Here is a 19,198-nt window from a genome sequence, read left to right on the forward strand (position 1 = left end):
AGTACAGGAAGGAGGCCAGCCTTCTGCCTTTGCTGGGGTTTTGCCTGGGATAGCCTTGGGTCCTATCTCAAGGGAATGTCAGAACCAGGAACCTCCTTCCCTGCCCTTTGCCTGTGGGCCTTCCTAGAGAGAGCCATCAAAGACAGCTGATTGGGAGATGTGCACAGAATTCAAGAGCCAGCTTTTCCTCAGAAGCAAAGGGCTGCTGATAAGCTGGAGGTGGATCTGGGCTGCAGAGGGTGCAAAGGTGGCTCTTGTAAGTTCATACCTGGACAGGCGAGGAGAGGGCATTCAGAGGCCCAATGCAGCCTTGAGGACAGTTGGGAAGGCTAGCTAGATGTACCAACACCTGAAATGATTTGTAAGACATAGAACTGTCTATCCCAGAGGACAGAAGGCCAGATGAAGTCATCAAAGCTTTGAAGAAGAGGGCAAAGATGTTCTCAAGGGTCAAGAATGGACCACAGATCAGAGAGACTGAGAAGGTGCATGGAGCTGTTGTCAAGGAAACCACTTCCTCATCAAACGAAGCATCTTTTCAGGGACCAGCTTAGCCCGAGATGGTAAGGAGATGTGAGCAGAGGCATGGGTGTTTTCTTACAGCTTGAAGAATCCCTGAGCATCCTCTCCCCTTCAACCTCCTCTCCAGCTGGGTCCACACAACTTAGTTCATAAATATTCACATCCACCCACACACACACACACACCTGAGGTGCTCAAAAGGTGACTAAAAAGCCCTATGGGACCCATTGCTTACTTCCTTCCTTGGCTTAGTCCTCCTTATTCATGCCTCTCGCTTGATGAACCAGACTCTGTTTTCAGATCCCCCCTTGGGCTCTGTATTTTCTAATCTCCAGGAAGTTCCCATGCTATGGTGTCTCTTAGGCACATTGTCTGTGTCTTTCCTCCCTGCTTTACTGGGTCAGCCTTGTTGATCTTCTGAGTCTCAGATGAAGACTGAACTTGCTTTGTGAGCTGTCAGCCCAGACTGGGTGAGGTCCCCTTCTCAGTGCCCTGGATCAGCTCCACACTGCACATTCTCTTGCATGCTGAGAGAATCCTCTATCCTGCTTCGTCGGGTGCCAGTACCCAGCAGACAGGTGTAGACTGAAGGATTGGGTAGGTGACAGCTGCATAGCTACTATTCCCACCAGGTAATCTCCAAGGTTCAAGCCTGAGAACTAAGGCCTCGTTCCAGCACATTCTGGAGCTTGGGAAGACGACGTTGGAGTCATTAGTCACACGAGAGGGAAAAGAAATGAATGGCTTCTACCTCCATCAACATCCCCGTGGGGAGTGAAGAAGTATCTGGAAGCAAGACAGTGATCCCGGGTTTACTCCTCAAAGGAGCTCATCACCTCAAGAACCACCTCCCCACACTGCCAGGAAGTGAGCCCCAAAACTTCTCTTTATATGCTTGTATAGAGGCCAGAGGTAAATGGCAGGTGTCTGCTCAATTACTCTCCTCTGTAGTTTTTGGGATAGGGTCTCCCACTGAACCTGGCAACCACTGATTTGGCTAAACTAGGTGGTCAGCAAATCCCAGGGGCCCCCCTGTCTCTGCCTCCCCAGCGTTTGGAGTACAGCTTTTCATGTGGATGCCAGGGTTCTGAACTCAGGGAGTACAGCTTTTCATGTGGCTGCCAGGGTTCTGAACTCAGGGAGTACAGCTTTTCATGTGGATGCCAGGGTTCTGAACTCAGGGAGTACAGCTTTTCATGTGGATGCCAGGGTTCTGAACTTAGGACATCATTGTACTGAGGTCCTGCACGGCCTAGGCACGTACTCTCCCATTCATGGTTTTTTTGGTTTTTTGTTTGGTTTGGTGTTAGTTTGAGTCAGGGCCTCATTAGGTTGCCCAGGCTTGTCTTGCACTCACTCGGTAGCCTAGATAAGGACTGAACTCTTGATCCTCCTGCCTCCACCTCCTGAATGTCTGGGGTTAGAGTTCTGCCCCACGAGGTCTGCCATGGCCAGCTGTTGTTTAAACTGTGATAAAGTGAGCACAGCACAAACTATCATCTTAAGCTTCTGTGTACAGGTCAGAGCACACACACATTGTTGCATAACTGACTTCCAAATGTTTCCATCTTGCAGACATGACAGGCCACATTTATTAACCCACTTCTTCCTCCCAGTTCCTGGCAACTGCCATTCTACTTCTGGTTTCTGTGATTTGGGCAGCTCTAGATACTCCCTAGGAATGCGACTGTACCATGGTTGTCTTTGGTTGTCCAGCTTATTGGCCTCAGCATGCTGTCTCCAGGCTCATCCATGTTGGATGAGCTCATCTAATGTTGGATCAGGTCTCAGGATGTCTTTCCTTCTGAGGGTCAAGTAGCGCCCCATTGCAGGAACACACCACACTCTGGTGTCTGTTGGTTGGCTTTCACTTCTGGGCTGTTGGGAACAGCGTTGCTATCACTGAGCGTGTACAAACATCTCTAAGAGCCTGCTTCCAACACTTCAGTCTATGAGCTGGCCTGGCTTAAATGCAAAACGTCTTCTGCAGACTCCTGGGTTTGAACACTTCTTCTCCTGCCGGCAGCGCTGTTTTGAGGGGTTGTAGACCCTTTTAGACATGGGGCCCGGCTGCCAGGTAGATGGAAGGGTGGAGGGGTGGGGTCAGAGTGTTTACACTGGGAGAGACTGATCCCAAGGCCTTGAGCATGTCAGACAAGCACTGTAAAACAGCTACACCCCAACCTCTTCATTTATTTTCCTTTTGAGATAAGAGTCTCGTTAAGTTGCCCAGGCTGGATCTGAGTTCACCCTACCTCAGGCCGGTCGTTCTTCTGCTCGGGCTGTCTGTCTTCTGATCGGTCACCAGGGTAAGACTATAAGGCGCCTCATGTTCCTGTCACCATGGAGTCACCTGCCACCGTCTGGCCTAGAGTTCACTGCATAGACCAGGCTGGCCTCAAACTCACAAAGATCCTCCTGCCTCTGCCTCCCTCCCAGGTGCTGGGATTAAGGGCGTGTGCCAGCCCACCTGGTCATTTATATACTTTGGGGGGAGTGATGTGCAGAGCTGTTTTTCACGGTGGCTGTGACACTCCACACTCCCTTTGGCAGGACACAAAGGTTCTAGAATCTAGACATTCTCACCAGCGCAGCATCCTTATTATTTGATTTTTTTAAAGGCTTTTCTGGTTAGGTTTAGATCTAAACCTTTTTTTTTATTTGTGTGTTTGTGTGAGTGTGTGCCACATGCGTATGAGGCACACGTAGGGTCCAGAAGAGGGTTTCAGACCCTCTGAAGCTAGAGTGACACACAGTTACGACCTGGGTCTTGGGAAGGGAGTTGGGTCCTCTGGAAAAGCAGCAAGTACTCTTAATGACTGAGCCACTTGTCCAGCCCCATCATTTGACTTTTTTTTTTTTTTTTAAAGCAGCCACACTAATGGGTATGGAGAAATATTTCTTTGTGTTTTTCTTTTGATTTCTCTACTTAGCAGTGATGTTAAACAACATTCATATACCTCTTGGACATTTGTGTATCTTCCTTCTATTCTAGAAATGTTATTTAAGTGCCTAGATCTCTCTCTCTCTCCCTCTTTTGAGACAGGGTTTCTCTGTGTAGCCTTGGCTGTCCCAGACTCCCTTTGTAGACCAGGCTGGCCTTGAACTCAAGAAGATCCAGCTGCCTCTGCCTCCCCAGGTGCTTGCTGGGATTACCACCACACCTGGCTATACATAGAGATTTCTATTGTTGATGTTGGACTGTAGGAATTCTTCATATGGTTTAGATATTAACCTCTTCTCAGACATACAAACAACTGTTTTCTCTCTTCCTTTCTTTGGCAGCTTTGTCCTGGAGAGGCCAGGCTAGCTTCAGCTCTCAATGCTTCTGCCCAGCTTTCTGGGTGCTGGGTTTACGGGTTCCTGTCAGCACAGCCAGAGCCCCTCCCCTCCTGTAGGGTGACTCCCCACTCTGTCCATGGTGTCCTTAGATGCACGAGCAGTCGTTTCACCTAGCTTTCCACCGTGAAAGGGCCACGGAGCCAGGAGGACTCAGAAGATTAACACCGCCTTTCAGTCTCCGGGGCTGTGAACCTTACTCGTCCGTTCGCTGGGCATCCACACAGTGACGAGTTCTCGTATTCATCCATACAGCACTCACTCACTGAGGGGGCTTCAGGACCTAGCGGGCTTGCTGGAAGCTCAGGGTGTGTGACTGAGGACAAGTCTACCTTTCCTGGTGTCCATTTCTGTCTCTGTAAAGCAGTGAGGAAGCGGACAGTGTCAAAAGGCAAGATCTGAGGGCTATGGGTGGTGCTCAGAGCGAACCCACCCAAGGTATATTCACCGCTGCAGAAAGGAGGAAAAGAAAAAACAGAAACCCTTGAAATGGGCCTGCTGGAGGAGCTAGTTGTGCAATGGAAAGGGTCTGCTGGGCCTGGACACTGTTTCTCGGGCCAGCACTGAGTGGACACAGGCCTTCTCAAGGGCCTCTTGAATGTCTCAATCAAGAATCAAATGCTGGGCTGGCAAGCTGGTATGTGATTCCGGAGCTCAGAGAGCTGGAGCAGGAGGGTAGTGAGTTTGAGGCCAGCTTCAGCTACACACAGAGACCCTACCTCAAAGATGAATGGGGGGGGGGGGAGCAGCCTTGACACTCTCTGTGAATTCAGTTATTTCCCTGTGAGATCATCAGTCCTTGGCAATGTATGCAGAATCCTGTCTGTTTTCCCTGTGGCAAAGACAGTGAGGAAACTCTCCAGTTACATGTTCCAACCTTGAAGGTTTATGAAGAGCAGGGGGACTTTCCCCTAAGACAGCAAGCCTTGATCCAATTGCCCTGGGTGGAGGCAGAGATAAGGCAGGTGCCCCACTCTGTGAGGACAGGGACTGGAAAGCTGCCGAGAGGAGGAGTGGCCTTCTCTGGACCACTGAGTCCTTGGGCGGGGAGCCTCTGGCATTCCCAGCCTAGGACAGATTCCAAGTGCTTCAGGCTGGGATGGGAAACCTGGCGCTGACCCTGGTCTGTGCAGAGCTTTCTCCTGGCCTGAGTGTCAGAAGCCTCATTTGTAATAGGAACATGAGAAAAATACTAAAAAACGTGTGCTGACTGTGTGAGAAGATGCGTGAAGAGCATCCGGCACACAGTAGAACAGGTGGCTCCTTCCTCCCCCCTCCAGCTCCCTTTATGCTCAGGCTGCCATTTGCATGGGTGTGCCCCTCTCCAGGCCCAGCCTCCCTCAGCCTCCCCATGTTCCACAGGGTTGGACAGAACCCAGGCTTCTAGAACACATCGCCCACCTGCCTTCCACCACGAACCCTCCCCTCCCCCAAGAATGCGCCCTTGGCTACCAGCCTTGTCTGAAGTGTTTAGGACATACAGTCTGCTCTGGTCCCTGGCACAAACTGTCCCTTTGGTGGTTACATCTGTCCCTGGCATGTCCCCGGTGGGACTGTGAGAGCCTGGGGAACAGAGCGGGGATCTGACTCACCTCCCTGTTAGAGGTTCAGGGTGTGCTGTAGCTCAGTGCTCTTGGAAGCAAGAGTCTGAACAATTTCGGGTGCCAACTGATGGGCACGCTGTGTGTGGCTGACAGACAAGCAAACTGGACCTCCTCGTCTACCATCCTATACACAATACTCGCCCCAACACACGTCTCGAATTGTTTCCTTCTACAAGATGTCAAAACGAGATGCAAGTCAGTGGCGGAGCGCAGACGATGCACGGGGCACCGGGTTCAATGCCCTGCGTCACCAGAAATTAAAACAGTAGGGTCAGAGAAAAAAAGATGCTCAAACTGGCTATGGCAGCTCACGCCCGTCATTCCAGTACCTGAGAAATGGAGGTGATTAGATCGTTGTGAGTTCAAGGACAGTCTAGCCTACATAAAAATAAACCAAAAGGAAAAAGAAAGGAAAGAAGGGCAAGGTGTGCATCTTATTTAATTTGCAAAGCATATAGGTGCCTAGGGCAGAGTGCCATCTTCCCTGTGTGGGTCTTCCCTAGCCTTGACGCCCTTAACACTCTATGCTGTTCACTTAAGGGAGGAGGAGACGCTCTTGCCAACGGAGGAGGCTAGAGAACAGCCAGGCCACTTTCCTCACTTCCAGTCAGGAATCAGAGAATGCAGTCCCTTGGGTCTGCACGTTCTGGACTAGATTTAGGTACTTCTCTTTTTCTCCCACTTCCTCCTCCCTGGCTCCCACTCTTTCATTGACCTCTCTCCTCACACCACTCCAGGTTTATTGTTGTTGCAGAACAGAGGGATAAACTGGGGCCGAGTAAAGGGAGAGGGTCCCAGGCCTCATGCTTAGCAAGTGGCCCAACGGAGACTTGAACCTTCAGCTGTTGTTTCTGCACTCTCCGCCATGCCTGCAGCCCCTCCTCTGCAGTGCCAATGCCGGAAGGTAGCTGGGAGAGTCGGTTCCCACTCCTGGTGGGGAGGAAAGGGGAAAGGCCATGCCCATTGAAGATGGTAGGTGGCACCAGTAAGTGGCGAAAGGCCAGAACAGTGATCTTCTGGCAGAATACGGCCCTGCCTTACACAACCTGTAAATAAGCTTCATTCTCCTAGGAATGCAGCAGGACAGCTCCCTGCATACTGCAATAGGGACCCAGCACCAGGAAGGCTTCAGTGCCCCAGCGGTTCCACACCCCGGTGCGGCCCTGGCTCACGACCCTCTCTGACCCGCTCAGGAACCTGCACTCACATACTCATCCATCCTCACCCCCAAAGAGACACATGCATGCACATTACTTAAAACATCAAAAATAAACCACATGATCCTTCATAAGGACAAATATTGCTACTTTTGTTTTTTTGAGACAGGGATTCTCTGTGTAGCTCTGGCTGTCCTGGAACTCACTCTGTAGACCAGGCTGGCCTTGAACTCAGAGATCCTCCTGCCTCTGCCTGCCTCCTGACTTACACTTTTGTTTTAAAGACAGGGTCTCATTATAGCTGGTTCTCCCTGGCTACCTGGCTTGGAACTTCACTCTGTAGACCAGGCTGTCATCGGACTCAGGAGCTGTCTGTCTCTGCCTCCCTAGTGCTGGGATTAAAAGCATGCACTACCATGCCTAGCTATGATTTCTTTTATTTATTCCTTTCCTTTCCCCTTCTCTTTTCTATGTCCTCCTCTTTCCTACTTGCTTTCTTTTCTTTTCTGCGAAGTGCTAGGAATTGAACCTGGGGCCTCATATGTGTTAGGCAAGTACTCTGCCACTGAGCTATTCCAACATCCCTGGAAGTGACTGTTGACATATGTTTTAGGGGAGACATGCAAACCCTGGCATTTTGTTCCATGTCACTCACACAGGCCCATTCACTGGTACTCTCAGTATTGACAAGCTGGAACACATTGCCATAGCTCTGATGGCCTTAGTTATATGCTTACTTTTGGTGTGTCTGTCTGTATGTTTAGATAGTCACACGTATGTGGGATTTATGGTATAGAGTCATGTGTCACTTCACAATGGAGATATGTTCTGGGAAATGTCTCCTTAAGCAATGCCACCATTGTGCAAGCAAAGAGTGTACTTGCACAAACTGGGACAGCTATAATGTAAGCAGGTGATATAAGTTTATTGGACTACTAGCTATGGATTGCGGTGCCTGTTTGTAATCCCAGTGCCCAGGAAATTAAGGCAGACAGGTTAGGAGTTCAACGCCAGCCTGGGGAGCATAGTGAGACATCTCAAATGAAACAAAAACCTTATAGGAGTACCATGGTATATGCGGTCCATCAGTGACCAAAACATCATTATAAATATTCAGGGAATGGTGCTTTCTCTCTCTCTCTCTCTCTCTCTCTCTCTCTCTCTCTCTGTGTGTGTGTGTGTGTGTGTGTGTGTGTAATATGAACAGGAAGAGGTGACTTATATGTTATTCTGTCTGCATGTATGCCTGCACTCCAGAGAAGGGCATGAGATCCCATTACGGGAATTGAACTCAGGACCTTTGGAAAAACAGCCAGCGCTCTTAGCCTCTGAGCCATTTCTACAGCCCCTTATTATGTGTTTTTAATATGCATGCATATGAGAATCTTTTTTATGACTTCTTATTGATTCTTTGTGAATTTCACATCTGCCATCCCTCTGTTTTTTGACACCTCTTCTCCAAAAGAAGATAAATAAAACGAAAAACTAAAACAACCCATCTGTTGTGGAGGCTCTAGTGTGTCACAGTGTGTCACACAGTACACCCTTTTGTCCACACATCTTTATTTGCAAATATTCATGCAATGAGTCATCAGTGTTCGAGGCCTCTGGCTTCTGCTACGCTCTCAGTACTCTCGATCCTCACTAGGGCTCCTCTTGGGTATCCTGGTGTTGCCCTGCGTCATGGCGATTCTGCAGCTTTGGATCTGTGTAGAGGAAATTTAATTCAGAACATGGCTGCTCTGGCAAGACCTCCTACGTCTGTGTGATCTGGCTGGAATACACACCTTTAATCCCAGGAAAAAAGAGGCAAGTAGATCTCTGATTTCAAGGTCAGCCTGGTATAGACCAAATTTCAGGTAAAGAAAAGTTTAGGTCTAGGTATGGTGGCACACGCCTTTAATCCCAAGCACTCAGGAGTCGGAGGTATACAGGCCTCTGAGTTCTAGTCCATTCTGTTCAGGCAGTTCAGTGGAGTCCGTGAGTTAAGAGGCTGTGAGGAGAGTTTAGTTTGTGGCAGTTCAGTTCACGGAATTCAGAGGCAGTTTAACTTGGAGAGGTTTACAGAGACAGGTTGAAGAGAGAACAGGCTAGATACAGACAAAGACAGAAGGAGCCAGAAGAATAGACGGGATTGCTAAAGTCACTTGGAGGCCAAGCAGAACAGTTCAGTCAGAGGCCGAGAAGCCAGACTAAATCAGTCAGCTTGGAGAGGAGTTTGAGCCAGAACAGCTGAGTTGAACCAACCAGCCAGAGTTCAGAAAGAACTAGAAAGAGTGAGTTTTTCTGCAGTAAGTCTTAGAGCTAAAAACAGTCTAGGCCTAGATAAGATTGCTTGGAGGCTAGGAGCCCCCAGGACTAGGCCTAGGTTGGCAGACAGAGGCAGCGACCTTGGAAATGAGTATTATATCTGTAGTATAAAAGTCACTTTTACATACCTGTAGGACCAGCCCCTTCATGAGCTCCAGCAGTTTCATAGATGAGGTAGATGTTGGGCCAACTCAAAGCCCTGAGTCTGGGCCTGGGTGGTAGTGGAGTTGGTCAATCTGCCAGCTCTACCACACCCACACCACCAGGGCAATCTCTCCAGCACTACCGCAGCTAGCCTACCCAATGCCAAAGCCACCAAGAGGCAGGCCTAACTCTCCTGGGTGCTGCAGGAGCAGTGGCCAGCTCTCCCACTCTCATGACCTCAGGGCCAGCTCTCTCGGGGAGAAGAGAGGATCTTTTTTTTTTTTTTTTTTTTTTTTTAAGATAGAATCTCGTGTAGGCCAGGCTGGCCTTGACCTCACTGTGTAGTAAATTTATTTATGAGTACTGATGTTTGTGCTGGTCCCTGTACATGTTAGAAAACACTTGCATTTACTCACATAGATTCTAGTGGCTGGAAGGGCTTGGCATACTCTATGAAGAACCAAGGTAGGAAGAGAAGAAAAATAAAAGATTCTGACAGCTTGCCAGTGGCTGTTAAGGAAGGCTGCCAGATGCCCTACCTTCCCTAGTCTTAGCGTTGAAAGTCCCGCATTCTGGCTTAGCCCTTGGTTCCAGGGAAACTAGATGGCTGATCATTGTACGGGCTTGGCTATCAGTATCTTTACTATCATGTTGTCCTGATGACTGTGACAGAGTGCCAGCATTAGACAAGGTGACTTTGATGTGACCACAGCACATCGAGACAAACACAAGGACACCATGCAACTGAGAGTCATCAAGCATCTTTCCCTCTCAGCTAGCACAAATGACTAATGCACTTTGACCAATGACAACTCCAGCCCAGCCTTGACCCTTCTGCTCTCTAGATAAGAATAGTTAAGATGATCAATCAGCAGGTTGTCCTTGCTTCTTCATGATGCTTAGCTCAGGATGAACTTGATTCCCTGAGTACTTACGGAAACCACTCAATACAATCCCATGCCCTATAATGACTCCATCCTAACTGGATCTTCCCAAGATGCCCCACAGCTTACCAGAGCCAAAAGGATGAAAAGGACAAAAATAAAAGCCAATTCCTATATTTTGGCAATCACTCACTAACTCACTTGGAGCCTGACCCTAATGACTTGAGATACCTAATATAATCCTTTGTATGCTTCGAAGTGGAGCCTTTTAATCCCAGCACTCGGGAGGCACAGGCAAGTGGATCTCTAAGTTCGAGTCTAGCCTGGTCTACATAGTAAGTTCCATGACAGCCTGAGCTACACAGAGGAACCCGTTTTAAAGGAAACAATAAACAACCAAACACCAAAAAAATAAAAAATCCTTTAGAGTCGAGGTCCTAGTGGCCCAATGCCTCCTTACTCACTTACTCAAGAAAGAAACCTGGTGCCGTAAATTTTACTGCTTGATAAGGTAGTGAGATGCTCACCTATCGACTCATCTATGATCTCACAGATAAAAACAAGGAACTGCCATTAACTGTGATAAAAGAGCTCCCACTAAGTTGCCCTCTGTGTCTCTCTTACAGAATATTTTATTTTTATTTTATGTGTATGTGTGTTTTGTGTGCATGTATGTCTGGGTACCACATGCTTGCAGTGGCCACAGAAGCCAGAAGGGGGCACTGAAGCCCTTGAAACTAGAGTTACAGATGGTTGCGAGCTGCAATGTGGGTGCTGTGAATTGAACCCTGGTCCCCTGAAAGAGCAGCCAGTGCTCTTAACCACGGTGCTCTCTCTCCGAGCTGCAATATATTTTCTTTATTAAAAAAATTTTTTTTGAGACAGGGTTTCTCTGTAAAAAACCTCCCTGGCTGTCTTGGAACTCACTTTGAAGACCAGGCTGGTCTCAAACTCACAAAGATCCACCTGCCTCTGCCTCCCGAGTGCTGGAATTAAAGGCGTGTGCCACCATGCCCACCTTTTAACGTCTCTTTTGGTCCACTAAATACATTTATCCCATGCCCTTTGCTCATCACCATCAGTCTTAACACAGCCTTTGTGGCCATGTAGGAAATGCTGTCCTTGTCTCTCTGGGTCCTTGTACATTCTGATGCTTGTGGTAGCTATCTGAGAGGCCTGTGAGCAACCGAGGGTCCCCGGTTGAGGTGGCTCTCCAGTGGACCTGAAATCCAGGACTGAACACTGCCATGCACATCAAGCTACACGTTAAGAGTTTGTTTGTTTGTTTGTTTGTTTCGGGCCCTTACTTCTTGTACATAACTGAAGGACTCTGACCTTGGTTATGGTTTAATGAGACTTGATGGCAACTGGGTGGTGGAATATGCCCACTGTAAGAGGCTGTCCCTCCTCCTGGAAGGCCCCTCGTGTTCAGCATAAGGCAGCAGGCAGCAGCTGATCCAGGGTAAATCTGCATGTTCCAAGGACTCCTCTCACCCCCTTTCCACGCCTGTGTTGAGGCCCACCAACACTGAGGCATGTCCAGGCCCTACTGCCTAACATAAGAACAGCCATTTTGTCTTCCCTACCTCACAATTCAATACATGCTGCTTAGAATAGAATAGTGACAGAGATGATAAATGTATGTTCTGATTGAGCTAAATCGCAATACCCTGCTATGTTCCTTTTTTCTTATTTATTTATTTATTTATTTATTTATTTATTTATTTATTTATTCATTCATTCATTCATTCATTTTACATCCCAATCATAGCTCCTTCCCTTCTCTCTTCCTGGTCCAACCCTCCTTCCCTGTATCCTCCTCCTCACCCTCTGAAAAGGGAACCCCCCCACCTACCCATCCCAGCAAAACAAGTTGTAACAGGACTGAGCTCATCCTATACCACACTGACCTGACAAGGCAGCCCTCAAGCTATCAAAAAGCATGCAAGCAAGTCCTTGTCAGAGACAGCCTCTGCTCCCCTTACTAGGGTACCCCCATGAAGACTAAGCCATCCATTGTGTACATATGTGTAGGGGGCTCGGTCCAGTCCATACATGGTCCTTGGTTGTAGTTTCACTCTCCATAAGCTCCTCTGGGCCCAGGTTAGTTGGTTTTGTTGGTTTTCTTGTGGAGACACTGTTCCCTCTAGCTCCTTCTATCCTTCCTCCCACTTTTCCACAAGACTCCCTGTGCTCTGCCCAATGTTTAGCTGTGAGTCTCAGCATGTTTCAATCCACTGCTGGGTGGAGCCTCTTGAAGGACAGCTATGCTAGGCTCCTGTCTGCAAGCACCACAGAGTGTTGCTAATAGTGTGAGGAGTTGGCTCTCTCCCATGGTGTGGCCAGGCATTGGTTGGACATTCTCTCAGTCTCTGTTCTTCCTGAATATCTTGTAGGCAGGGTAAATTTTGGGTCAAAGTTTTTGTAGGAAGGTTGGTGTTCCCCTCCCTCTATTTGGAGTCCTGCCTGGTTAGAGGGAGGCCTCTTCAGTCTCCATGTCCTTTGCTAGTAAGAGTCTCTGCTAGAGTCACCCCATATTCTCCCAGAACTTACCCTGAGAAAGCTCTCCAGCCTTTCTCAGAGATGCCCCAGGACACGGTTTCTCTTCTCTCTGCAGCCACTCTGTCCTCCTTTCCCCCACGCCCCTCTCTCCCCACATCAGATCCCCACCCTCATTCCCCTCAGCACTCTTTCCTATCCTGTTTCCTCCCTTCCATCACTTCCTCTGTGTTTTTTATTTCCCCTTTGCAGTGAGATTTATACATCCTCCCTTGGGCCCTCTTCGTTCCATTTCCAGGATTGCCTCAGACTGTATTTTCTTTATTGCTGGATATGCTCTCTCCCTCACGCACTTTTTAAAGATTAATCAATTTTTTTTTTTAAAAAATAGGGTTTTTCTGTGAAGCCTTGGCTGTCCTAGAACTCATTCTGTAGACCAGGCTGGCCTCAAACTCAGACTCCACCTGCCTCTGCCTCCCGATTGCTGGGATTAAAAGTGTGCACCATCATGGTAGATTAATTTATTCTTATTTTTGTGTGTCAGTGTTTGCCTGCATGTATGTCTGTGCACCATGGATGTACAATGCCCTTGGAGGCCTGTAAATAGGGCATCAGATCCCCCTGGAACTGGAGTTGTAAGCCACCATGTGAATGCTGGAATTGAACCCCCATGCTTTGGAAGAATCGTCAGTACTCTTAACTGCTGAGCCGTCTCTCCAGCTCAGCTACTTCTTAAAGGGAACATAGAGAACAAGTGAAAAGCCATCTCCTCCCCCTCAGAAAACATCCTTCTCCTTTGCAAAGTGGCTAAAGGAGACCTGGGCACCATTTAGGCACATGCCTCTTCCCTAAGTGAGACCTGACCCAATACGATCTAAACTAGGGTCGATTGCGCCACCTCCATAAAGGGAATCCAAGGGGTTCACTGTGGTTTTTGGTTTAACTTGGGGAGAAATCTGTGTCATCCTAAGCATTTGTCACAGGGGAGGAGAAGTCCCATAATAGCCTGGTCTTTAGTGCACGTCTGGCCTGATGCAGTTCATACTCCTAGCTCAGCCTGACAGGGTCCACCTGGTCACAGCACGTCGCTGACATAGGAGAATGCAGGAGAAAGGCCTTTTTGAGACTATGTGACTAAGCACAGAAGAAATGGAAAAGTTGATATCAACCTCACCGATGGTAACAAATCATAGGCGTTATTACAGGGAGCTTCTCTGTCAGTCTGGGCTAGCTGAAATTGTGGCTAACTTTGCTAGTCTGTGCCCCGAGGATCAGGAATGTTAAGCCATCCTGGATTTACAGTTTATATGCCAAGCCCCTATAGGTACAAACAATGGTTTCAGAAACTAGACTAGGGACCCCAGATTTTTTCCCCCATTTTATTAGACATGGTTGTCAAAGTCTTTAGTAACAGAGGACACCTTAAAGGCCAGAAAAGTTAAGCTAGAGGATGAAAGAGATGAATTACAGGTCTACTGACAGCTACAGTAACTGTCTCTCAGGCCGGCCTGGAGTTCGGTATAGCAGCCGCCCAGTTCAGGCTGAGGAGAACTAAGCCACCTGTGGTTAAAGGGGTCTCTCCTTTTACTGTTGTGATCACCTGTACTTTCTCAACTGAGAATGTTTCAGACCACCAGGCTGTAAGCCTCCATTAGAACCACAGGCAGTCTGCAAAGGGGGTCCACTGGAGACCAAATGCCCCCTTCTTTCCCTTGAGGAAAAGTCAACCTCCACCCAGCGTCTTCATACTCAGGTCAAACCCGGAAAAGGATAATTGCCCTTGACCTTGTAGGTAGGTTGGTGTTCCCCTCCCTCTACTTGGAGTCCTGCCTGGTTAGAGGGGGGGCCTCTTCAGTCTCCACGTCCGGACTATTAGGAGCTCTATGAGAAAGGAGGTCCTCTGAAGACTGGCTACGGAGCAGTGAGTGGTTCTCAATCCCCCCAATGCTGTGACCCTTTTAATACAGTTCCTCATGTTCTGATGACCCCCAACCATCAATTATTTTGTTGCTACTTCATAACTGTAACCTTGCTACTGTTATGAACCATAATGTACATATCTGTTATGCAGGATATCTAAAATGGGATCCCAAAGGAGTCGTAACCCACAGGTTGAGAATCACTGTTATAGAGGTTCTCACATTCTCCATCTCTACTGATGAACTTTGAGTAACCTAGAGGTGGTAGGGACCAGTTACATACCTGATGTCCTTCCTGAGGCCTACTCATGTGGATTGATGGCAAACCCCAGCCAGCCTCCTTTATACTCCTTTGAACCTGTATGGTTGACAAAAAAAAAAAAAAAAAAAAAAAAATCTTTGTATTCATTCTTTTCTGTTTCTATTTATATGCTTCATTCTCCCCCTGTATAAAAACAACATGTGTAAACTTCTGGTCCATTTAAGGCTTTTTGAGGCTCCAGAGGTTCTTATGTCACTCCCAACACTAATCCCCTTGGCCCCTAATGGCCTGGAGCTGTCTGGAGCCTCAGAGTCCCTCCCTATAGTGTCTACCCTCTTCATCATCCAAGTTTCCTGCAAGTCTGGGCCATCTCCATTCCTGGATGCCCTATCACAACTACCCTTGAGGAGATTCCAGATTCCCTTGAGGACCCCAATACCATTCAAATCCTGAAGTGCAAAAAGAGTTGTGGTTCTCTCGATCATGGAGATCTCTAAATTAACCCCATGACAGAGTAGGATGACATTCCAACCCCATCAAGTCTTTGAGGTTCTCAACCTGAGGGCCTTTCACTGGTCTCAGATAGTCAAGAAGTGGGGGGGGGGGGTTGTCTCTCAGACCTCCTTCCCTTCCATATCCCACCCAGTGTAAGGTAACCACACTGGGGGAAAGGCAACAAGCAGATTTCACCCATATGTCTCCATGCAAGGGACTCAAATATCTACTAGCAGTGTGGTTACCGGAGGGCGGGTAGAGACATTCGTCACTAAAGCAGAGAAAGCTTGGGGGTGACCGCTGTTCTCAGAACGCCTTAATATTCCATTTTGGGTTCCCTCGGTCCCTACCATCATAACATCCCAGGCTTCATTTCCAATGAAGGGAATGAGGGCAACTCCGAAAATCAAGTATTATACCCACCTGGCACCTGGAATCTTCTGAAAAGGTTGCTAGGGTGGAGCAAACTCTTAACAGATGGAGACCTCACCAAGCTTTTCCTGAAGACTGGACAATCTGGGCCCACTCTCCTCCCGTGGTACTTTTAAGATCCTCCATTTCCTCTAAGTGTCCCACCCATCTCAGCCCTTCTGGTGTCCTTTCCAGAGCCCTCTGGACCCTTTCCCCAGCTGAACTCTTGTTAGGTCCCAACGCTCATTACGTGGCTTAGTATGTTATATCACTGGACAGATGATCAAGCCCATCACTGGCTTCGAGGAAGAACAGTCCCGAGCTTCACCTCAACTTGTCAAGACGCCCCCCCCCCCCACTAGCCCAACAAGACTGAGTCTACTTAAAAACCATCCCATGGGACAGAAGACTTGAGATTGTTTGGAGTAGACTCTATCGGGTCCTACTCATGTCTTCATCTTCAGTCAAACTACAAGACCCAGTACCACAGTTTCATCTGTCCAGAGCTAAGGCTGATCCATCCCCAGAAACTCAGCTGGCCTACTCCTGTTAGCATCCTGGTGCTCCCCGTCACCTCTCCAGGCAAGACCCAGATGAGCCCAGACCCTAATGAACGGCACCTCTTTCTGTCTCTGTCTGTCTCTCTTGCTCTCTCAAGACTTTATTAGAGGGGAGGGAGAAGTGGGTGTGTGTAACAGTGCAGGTCAGAAGAGGGGACCTGAGTTACAGACAGATACTAGCCACTTGGGGGTGCTGGGTGCAGAACTCAGGTTGTTGGCAAGGGTAGCAAGCACTCTTAACCAAGAACACTCCGTCTGGCCTCACGGGCTCATTTTATTTTTTAAGTTTTTTTAATGTTCTAAAGGTTCAACTTAGTTTAGGGAATTCCTCCTAGACCTGTTCCTTCAGGGAGACTAACAGAGACTCCTGGATAAAAGTCAGAACGTTCAGCTGTGACCTCCTCATTCCAACCGGCTCCCACACTGGACTTTTCACAGCCAATATCCTTCCTTCAAAATGCCCCAGACAGCACAGCTCTGCAGAGGACTGCCGCCTCTGCCTGCCCGTCACTCCTAACTGGACCGGCTGCCCTCACCCAGCCACTCCATTCCTGTGTGAACAGATACCGGTCTTTTAAACAGGGCTCCCAGCTGGCCACAGAGAACGTCTCTTCTTGTGAGCACCTTTTCACAGTGCAGTGTCACTCTCCTGTTAGATGGGATGTGAAGAGCATCTGTCCCTCTCTCAAGCACTCTTCCCCCCAATACCAAGACAACACACAGACCTCACAGACAAGTGCTCTATTCTGAGAAAACTCAGAACAGAAACTTTCAATTCAGTCAGTCAGTAAGTTGTTCGTTTTTCCTCCTTGACAAGAGTATATCGTTTCTCAAAGAGCCCTTCAAATTTTCTGTCTCCAGTGACAAACCGTGGGTCCTCATAAAGCCCCCCCCCAAAAAAAGTTCTACTTGTTCTGGCAAAACAAAACAGTCCCAGCGTCCCAACTCAATCCTTCCTCGAAATGATTTTCAGTTCTTACTATTTCTTTCATACCGAACTTTCTGCTTTAACATTCTTATTATAGCACTAGAGAGGCAGGTGGTTCTCTATGAAGTCTCGGCCAGCCTGGTCTAGAGAGTGAGTCTAGGGCAGCCAGGGCTACACAGAGAAACCCTGTCTTGAAAAACATATACACATAACTGTGTGTGCCCTTTTCTATTAATACCTAAACATTACTGTGTGCCTCAACTGCTCAGGAGCCTTCTTTATGTGTGGAACCAATGTTTCTCATGGTCTTCCAGCTAAGTGGATGGATACCATGCTGTTGCTTTCATCCCTGCCTGGATCCAAGTTCAACTAACAGTCAACCCCTTTCCTGGACTGTTGAGGGATCTTTCTGCCTGGGAGAGCATGCCCTTTTACCCCAGTTTGCTTTCTGTTGTAAAGATAAACACATAAATCAAAAGCAGCTTGGGGAGGAAAGGGTTTATTTACACTCCTAACCCTGAGTCCCTCATCCATGGAGGCCAAGGCAGGAATTCAAAGCAGAAGCTTGAAGCAGAAACCAAGGAGGAATGCTTTTACTGGTATCCTCCCTCTGGCTTGCTCAGCTAGCTTTTTATACATCCCAGGCCCACAGGTATAGGACGTACCATCCACAGTAGGCTTGGCTCTCCATCAATTAGCAAACAAGAAAATGTCCCCATAGACATGCCCTACAGGCCAATCTGAGGAAGGTGATCCTTTAGCAGAGGTTCAAGTTGACAGTTAGGGTTAACTCTTATACCCTCCTGGTGGGAGTAGGCATCATGGCAGACATGGATGTCAGAGTAAGTGAACTCAGATTTTTAGGTTTCGATTTGGTTTTTATTTGGGGATGGTTGTTGTTTGGGGGTGTTTGCTTATTTCACAAAGAGTTTCATGTAACCTAGGTAGTCCTCAAGCTCACTATAAGGTTGAGGATGACCTTGAACTTTGATTCACCTGTCTTCACCTCCCAGAAGCTGGATTATAGATACGCCTGGCTTCAAACTGGCTTCTTATACTTAGCAAAATTTATTGGTCCAATTAGCTATGAAACCACATTTCAATAGCCTTCAAGACCCTTTAAGACCAGGCTGTGTTTCTTGTCTCAGAAGTACTCCAAAACTGTGCACTTTGGATAAGCTTATGGTGGCGTAGAATGGTACCCGCCTGGCCCTGGGAGAAGATTGCTGTGTTGATGCAATTCAGCTGAAGACATAGTACCACGAGAATGGCCCCCAGGAGCTCATATGTCTAAATGTTTGGTCCCCAGCTGGTGGATGTACTTGGGAAGCGATAGGGGATGTGGCCTTGTTGGAGGGGGGGTGCTTCTAGGAGAGGACCTTCGAGGTTTCAAACCCTGTGCCATGCTCTCTCCGCCTCGTGGCTGTATCTCAGGATGCAATCTCTCAGCTGCTGTTCCAGCACGCTGCTGGCCTGCCTCCTGCCATGCTCTCTGCCGTGGTGGTCAGGAACTAACCCTCTGAAATTGTAAGACCCAGCAAATTCTTTCTCCTATAAATTGCCATGGACGTGGCGTCTTATCCCACCAGTAGAAAAGGGACTAAGGAGGTGCAAACTGCAGTCAGAAGAATAAAAAATAGAGAGAGCCTGTGAGGGAGCGTTCCTGCGAAGGGACACACAGGACAGGCTTCCCTGGTCACCACCTCTCCGGGGTCCGTATGACTCTTCTTCCGTTCGGCCCTTCCTGTGAGCTTGGTCCCTTCCAAGGTTACGGGCCATTAAGCTCCAGGTCCCTAGCAGTATTGCCTCAGGGATATCAGCCATTACCATCAACACTGGCGCCTGTCTCCTACCAGCTAGGAGCTCTTGACCCTCAACCCTGTCAGTCTTGTCCTTAACCTCCCCACATAAGCCTTTCACGCACGCCTTTCATGGCTGCCGATCATATGGCGGGTGAGCAATGCGAACCTGGGTCCTTCTGTGCTCCAAAGCAGCTACAGAAGACCAACACACTTCCACTGCTGCTCTGCCAAGGTAGCAGGCGAGATGTAGAGACACGGCCACCAGGGGGCAAACAAGAGCAGCTTGGGCAGATCTGGGGAGGGAGAGGACTGAGCAGGAAGAAAGGAGGAGGTCAGGAGGGCAGTGGGAGCTCTCAGGACAC

At 48.4% G+C, this 19,198-nt stretch overlaps 2 long non-coding RNA genes across 2 annotated transcripts; one reads left to right on the forward strand and one right to left on the reverse strand.

Annotated features, from left to right (window-relative positions):
* Positions 1–291: 291 nt before the first annotated feature.
* Positions 292–1,351, forward strand: LOC129685950 (uncharacterized). Its single transcript, XR_008721566.1, has 2 exons — positions 292–563; positions 1,155–1,351. It is a non-coding gene; the product is annotated as an uncharacterized LOC129685950 (long non-coding RNA).
* Positions 1,352–8,176: 6,825 nt separating this feature from the next.
* Positions 8,177–9,176, reverse strand: LOC129685951 (uncharacterized). Its single transcript, XR_008721567.1, has 3 exons — positions 9,061–9,176; positions 8,410–8,615; positions 8,177–8,328 (listed from the first exon to the last, which is right to left on the reverse strand). It is a non-coding gene; the product is annotated as an uncharacterized LOC129685951 (long non-coding RNA).
* Positions 9,177–19,198: the final 10,022 nt, after the last annotated feature.

This window comes from Psammomys obesus, unplaced genomic scaffold (assembly GCF_907164565.1).
Source record: "Psammomys obesus unplaced genomic scaffold, mPsaObe1.curated_primary_1811, whole genome shotgun sequence".
In the NCBI taxonomy this organism is placed as follows: Eukaryota; Metazoa; Chordata; class Mammalia; order Rodentia; family Muridae; genus Psammomys; species Psammomys obesus.